General features: G+C 44.8%; 1 protein-coding gene across 6 annotated transcripts in view; it reads right to left on the minus strand.

Moving 5' to 3' along the window:
• Positions 1 to 3320, minus strand: part of LOC114908222 (zinc finger protein 665-like) — a 28224-nt gene extending 24904 nt beyond the window's left edge. For 2 of the 6 annotated variants that reach the window (XM_029244531.1, XM_029244535.1), the window contains exon 1: positions 1823 to 3044. The gene's annotated coding sequence lies outside the window, so the exon portion shown is untranslated. The other 4 variants (XM_029244532.1, XM_029244533.1, XM_029244534.1 and 1 more) reach the window with 4 other exon arrangements.
• Between the last annotated feature and the right edge of the window lie 3271 nt (positions 3321 to 6591).

The raw sequence follows: 6591 nt of genomic DNA on the forward strand, positions 1-6591 counted from the left end.
CGGCCCAGTGGTTAAGACTCTGTGCTTCCAACGCAGGGGGCACAGGTTCGATCCCTGGTCAGGGAAGTAAGATCCCATATGCTGCGGTGGGGCTGGGGGGTGGGAGGGTCACAGCCTGAAATCCTGACTTGATTGGGTTGGTTGGGATTGTGCAAAGCAACAGCAGAAGCACAGCAGGAAGTGGGTGTCTGAACCGAACAGTAGAGGGGAAGCTGGAAGACTTGAGGGAGGCAAGGCACAAAGAGAGAAAACACGTTTCTTCCTCAAGTCACCTACCTGGGGAACCACCAGCACTGCCATTCTAGCGAACACAACAGAGAAACGGGTATGAAGGGCGAGTGTGTGTTGGGTAGGAACACGAATTCCTTTCTGTCATCTGACCTCATCAGCTCACCCCATTCTACACTCTACTAACTGCTGAGCCCCAGATCCACTGGTGAGTATGAACAGAGCTTTTCCTTCATCCCACTCCTGAGTTTTCCCGCAAATACCAGGGCTGTAACTCCCCAAATGAGGCTCCTCTTCCTGTCTCCAAATTCCCTTCTCAGACCATAGCAGCCCTTCTCATTGGTTCCGCATTTAGTTTAAAACATCTTGCTCATCTGCTCCCCAGCTGCCTTGTGACTGGTGTGTGTGTGTGTGTGTGTGTGTGTGTGTGTGGTGTTTTGGGACAGATGTGCAGAGGACAGTAGAGAACCCACCACTGGCCTGTTAGGAAGAAAGTAGAAGCTGCATTTTCTCAACAATGAGCCTTTGTACTTCAATTCACCTTGGTGTTGACTGCCCCCGATTCCTGGAACAATCCTTCCCCGAGTCATAGGGCGTTATGGCCCCTCTCAAGTTGTGCCCATAGACACATCCCCCACAGGTCCTCCGTATGAAACTTTTCTGCCATCTGCAGCTCAAGACCCAATGTTTCCCTTCTGGAGTCATACAGACTTACGAAGTCTCATGCGGCCCAAGACACTCCCAAGACACCCCATAATGATCCCTTACCCTACTATGAAACCCCACAAAACATTCCAAACCCTAATAACTCATGCATTTAGATGGAACAGTTCACATGAAGACCCTCGAGGACCCACTAGACTGAAGACACCATATTTTCATTCAGTGACCTCAGCACAAACACTGTCATCTCCAAAAACTACTACTAAGAGAGGTGTCTCCAGTGATACACATGTCCCAACAAGACCCCAACATCTTTGAAGAAAACACTCCAAATTCTCTTTCGTATCTTCCAAAATGGTACTGGAACTTTCTTCACCTGCAACTCAAAATATCTCAAAACACAAAAGGTAACCCAGAAAATGATCTCTGAAGGTTTTCCCTGTAATTACTATATGGGATGCATGATGATTCTTGCCTTCCCAAAAGATCCCACAGACGTCACTGAGTGGCGTGGATTCTGTGGGACACCCTCTAGGCACCCGTTAGGACCAACACCCCATCATCCTGCATACAGAGCTCGCCCTGTGGGCTCAGCTCAGGCCTTGATTCTAACAATATCACAGGAATACATCTCTCTCTGCCAAATCCACTGCCTTCATTCCTCCACAGGTGTGATCATGAGTTACTTGATTAAACCCATGCGTGCAAATCTCAGTCTCCGCATCTGTGTCCCAGGAAACGTGAGCTAAGACACTAGAGCACCCCAAACCATTCCATGCAGCCCACAACCACCCATAAACCCACTTGCAGATGCTCCAGCCAGAACTGCAGCATCCCTTGCCAACAGTTCCACACACCCCATGATCCCACAACTCTGCTTGGGACAGGTGCACACACCATTCATTGGGCTCATCGAGAGGCCCACACTTACTTCCGTATCCCTCCGGCAGACACCTACAGGCTCCTCTCCACTTTCTCCATTTTTCCTCCTCTCCTTCATGCATGCCTGAGCAAACAGGGCTGAAAGACACAGAGACCTATGGGCACAGGATCGCGAAAGGAACACACACAAGCTACAAACTGAAGGGCACTGGGCATTCAGTATGGAGATCAAGAAGGTGGTCCTCCTGGGAAAACGCTGAAAGGGGTCAGCTTGGAAATAAGCTCTGGGCAAACGTCTTCATCATGAATAGAGGGGCTCTGTAGGAAGAAGGTTCCGGGTCAATCCAGCCCATTCTTCATCACTTGCAGAGAACAGACAAGAGGTACTTGAGAGGCACATCTACTTAGTAGCTCACAGATCACATAAAAGGGAAGAAAACGCAATACTAGATTGACTGACGGAACTCACTTTCAACTGTTAAAAGATCACTGACATCCTTACCAAGTACTCATTGAAACAGGCCCTCACCCATCCTCTACGTTGCCATCTGTTCTCACTCATTCTTATTTTCACCTTAGTTTTCCTATTTCTCTGTCAACCGCTCTGTCTCTGCTTCTCCTGATCCCCCTCGCCCACATATTTACCGTGATGTCGACTGAATTAAGATGCCCGCCCAGCGGAAGTGCACATTTTCCAGCGGGGTGGACTTTGAGACCGAAGAACACTGAGCGTCACACGGCTGGCCCAGGTCACCTCCCCCTATGCGGGGTGAGGGGAAGGGCTGACTAAGAAGCGGAGGCCGGGGGAGCAGAAGGACCGGCCTGAGGAAGACACGAAAAAAGACTGGCGTGGAGGAAGGGGGTCTCAGGAGAGGAGCGGGCTCTCCAGAATCCCGGGACCGGGGAGAGGACGCGGCCTGTCCGGGAGCGGGGCGGCCAGCGCTGCCCTCCAGGGGCCGAGAGGGCGAGACTGGGGTGGAGCGAATCCACCTCACAGAAGAGGACTTCACAGAGGGGGCGGAGGTCAGTAAAGGATTTTAACCAGGAAAATGCAGCGAAAAAGAAGCGAAAAGAAAAGCCAAAGGAACGAACTAGCCTCAGAGCGATTTCAAACCCAGAGGGAAACGACCCCTGCCCTGTGACGGCGACGTCTGGACTTACTTGGGGCGGAGGGGCAGGTGCGGTGATTTTAAGGTCCGTAGTGACTCCCACACCCAGAGGATGGGTTGGGGTGGGGGTTGTGAAGCGCAAATTTACACTAGAAAGAAGAAACTTACGCTCCTCCTGTGACCTTCGCTCCGCGCTCTCCGCTTCCGGGTCCGTTGGCAACTGCGCACGCGCGGAGTTGAGCGGCGGGGGCGGGGCCTGGGCGGAGCGCTACCGCGAGGGGCGGGACGTGGGGCCCAGGTCTGCGCGGCCCCAGGAGAAGGCGGGGAAGGGTGCGTCCCTCCGCCTAGCTGCGAAGGCGTAGCTTTCGGCTTTAGGAATACTTGACTGTCTTTTGCGTTTTATGACGCAGCGTTGTTCCCTGCCTGGATTAAGTTACTGTCTCTAACCGTAAAGCTTACTGTTGTGTGAAACACTTATGATGTTAATAAGATGTTTTCCTCATAACAAATTGAAAACGGTTTAAGTCAAAAGCTATTTGTGCCAGTGAGTTGCGCCCCAGTCCTGCTAGTGAGGCTGAAGCAATTAGTGGTGAGGGATCGCTGGTTGGATCCAGGAACATTTCCTGCAATTGGATTTAATTTAAGCAGTTTAAGTAAACCAGAGCTGGAGTTGTCTGTGTAGCGATGCTGACCAGAATGTGACATACAAAACTCTGCCTCTGAATAATGCCATTTGCAGTAACATGGATGGACCTAAAGATTATCATACTAAGTGAAGTAAGTCAGAAACAGAAAGACAAATTTCATATGATATCGCTTATATGTGGAATCTTAAAAAAAAATGATACAGATGAACTTATTTAGAAAACAGACTCACAGACTTAGAGAAGGAACTTATGGTTACCGGGGAGAAAGGGTAGGGGGAGTTTGGGGTTGACATGTACACACTGCTATATATAAAATAGATAACCAACAAGGACCTACTGTATAGCACAGGAAACTCTGCTCAATATTCTGTATTAACTTAATGGGAAAATAATTTTTAAAAGAATACATGTATATGTATAACTGAATAACTTCGCTGTACACCTGAAACTAACACAACATTGTTAATCAACTACGCTCCAATATAAAATAAAAATTAAAAAAATTAAAAGTAAAAATACTTTTTTCAGAAAAAAAACCCAACCAAAACCAAAACTCTGCCTCTGTAGATTCAGCCACTTCATACTGACACCCGACTTAACAGCATTTCCGTTTCTATTCCCTGTTCTCGCAGGAGGCCAACTGAACACTGTGCTCAGTTCCAGAGATTCATAGGGACAAGACTGATAAAAGCAGTTTTCACATATTGAGATATAGGGAAGTCATTCTGGCTTATACACGAGTTACGTTGAATTTGATGTTAACTTGAATTTGATGTTAACTAAAATAGCCTGTTTGTGGCCTAGCAAACATACATTGTACATCTGCTTTAATTATTAAAGAAAAGGGCACAGTGACCAGAACTAAAGAGTGTTCGTGTTAAAAATAAAGATTAAATGCCTCTCTTCCTGGGATGCAGATGCTGGTTCTCCTTTGATGATAAGACTCCTTTCCCAGGTGCCAAGGCTATGCTTGCTGACTTGCTGGAGTACGTGCTGATCTGTTCTTTTTTTTTTTTTTTGAAACCCGTAGAAATGTAACCCTGACTTGTTTAATGTTCTTTGTCCTGTCAAGATATAAAAGTGTGGCAGAAAACCCTGCTTCTCTGAAGCAGTTTCTCAGAGTAATCTGGGAAGCAGGCTCTGGGCTAGTCCTCAGTTTGGCTCAAATAAACGTCATTTCTATTCTTATTATTGTTTACTGATTATTTTCGTTGACAAGACAGGGTCTGAGACTGGAGGCCTGAGGCATGTGATAATTTAGGTCGGTAACCATTGCTTTTAAAATAGGGATATTTTGTTACAATTAAATTATAAATTGCATTGTTTTCTTTTTGCTAAAGTGTTTTAATTATTTGCCTTTTTAAAACGAACTCTTGGGGACTCTCCTGGCGGTCCAGTGGTTAAGACTGTGCGGTTCCACTGCAGGGGCATGGGTTTGATCCCTGGTCGGGGAACTGAGATCTTGCATGCCGCGTGGCATAGCCAAAACAAACAAACACACAAATAAAACCAACTCTTCCCCCGAGTTTTATTGAGATATAATTGATATACTTCACTGTATAAGTTTAAGGTGTATAGCATAACGGTTTGACTTACATATATTGTGACATAATTATTGCAATAAGTTTAATCAGCATCCATCATCTCATATAGATACAATAAAAAGAGAAGGCACAAAAGAAATGTCTTTTTCATTTTTGATGGGAACTGCATTTGCCTTTATAACAGTTATAAATATTGTGATGGATTACCTTCAAATATCTTTCAGAAAAACTTGTTTACATCCTAATATGCTTAAGTCAATAATATCTAAATGTAATTTCATAGTATCTGTATGTTCATTTTGAGAATATTAGAAAGTTTACTTTTAATTTTAAAATTGTGATATATGTTAGCTCTTTTCTGTGTTTTCCATTTCTGCACGTTCTGTCAGGTGTGGATGACAAACCCTGTAAATATATAGTCTTGAGAAGACTTTGGGATTTATTTTCACCTAAAGAATAATCAATTTTGCATATATGTAAGGCATTTAGTAAGGAGGTATAGTCTTTTTAATATGAACCCTAAAGAAAGTAAACATGAAATAATTCATTTCTATTATGGTTTATCACAGGGTATGAATATATTTCCCTGAGTTATACAGTAGGACCTTGTTGTTTATCCATTCTATATATAACAGTTCGCATCTGCTAATCCCAAACTCCCACTCCATCCCTCCCCTAATCCCCTCCCCCTTGACAACCACAAGTCTGTCCTCTATGTCTGTGAGTCTGTTAGAAATACTCAATGTGAGTAAAACTATAAAACATTCCTGAAATATATGAAAGTAGGTATAAACAAATGAAAATTGGCATCTTGTTCTTGGTTGGAAAAACTCAATATTACAAAAAGATCAATTCTCCTTAAGCTAATTAATAAAATTACTGCCTCCCTGTATAGACAACTTCAGCTAGTTTTGGAGCTAGCAACGTTATTGCAAAAATCTTACAGAATGAAGAGCAAATAAGAAGAGCCACAAAAACTCTAGAAATGAATCAAAATGAGGGAGGCTATCTCTAGGGAATATGATTATTCATGAGTAGACTGACAGATCAGTGCAGCTAAAATTTATGCCAAAATGCATAAGAAAAGTTAATAAGCAGCAAAACTACAGCGGGGCTATCATTAATACTTTATATTTGGGAAATGGAGATTCCTACAAAAATGACAATAGGTTGGGACTTCCCTGGTGGTGCAGTGGTTAAGAATCCGCCTGCCAGTGCAGGGTGCACGGGTTCGAGCCTTGGTCCGGGAAGATGCCACATGCCACGGAGCAACTAAGCCTGTGCGCCACAGCTACTGAGCCTGCGTTCTAGAGCCCGAGACCCACACCTACTAAGCCCACATGCCACAACTACTGAAGCCCGCACGCTTAGAGCCCGTGCTCCACAACAAAAGAAGCCACGGCAATGAGAAGCCCGCTCACCGCAACTAAAGAAAGCCCGCATGCAGCAACGAAGACACAACGCAGCCAAAAATAAATAAAATAAACAAATGAAAAAGAATTTTTTTTTTTTTTTTTT

The sequence above is a fragment of the Monodon monoceros genome, unplaced genomic scaffold (assembly GCF_005190385.1).
Source record: "Monodon monoceros isolate NGI ecotype Baffin Bay Population unplaced genomic scaffold, NGI_Narwhal_1 Super_Scaffold_10, whole genome shotgun sequence".
NCBI lineage: Eukaryota > Metazoa > Chordata > Mammalia > Artiodactyla > Monodontidae > Monodon > Monodon monoceros.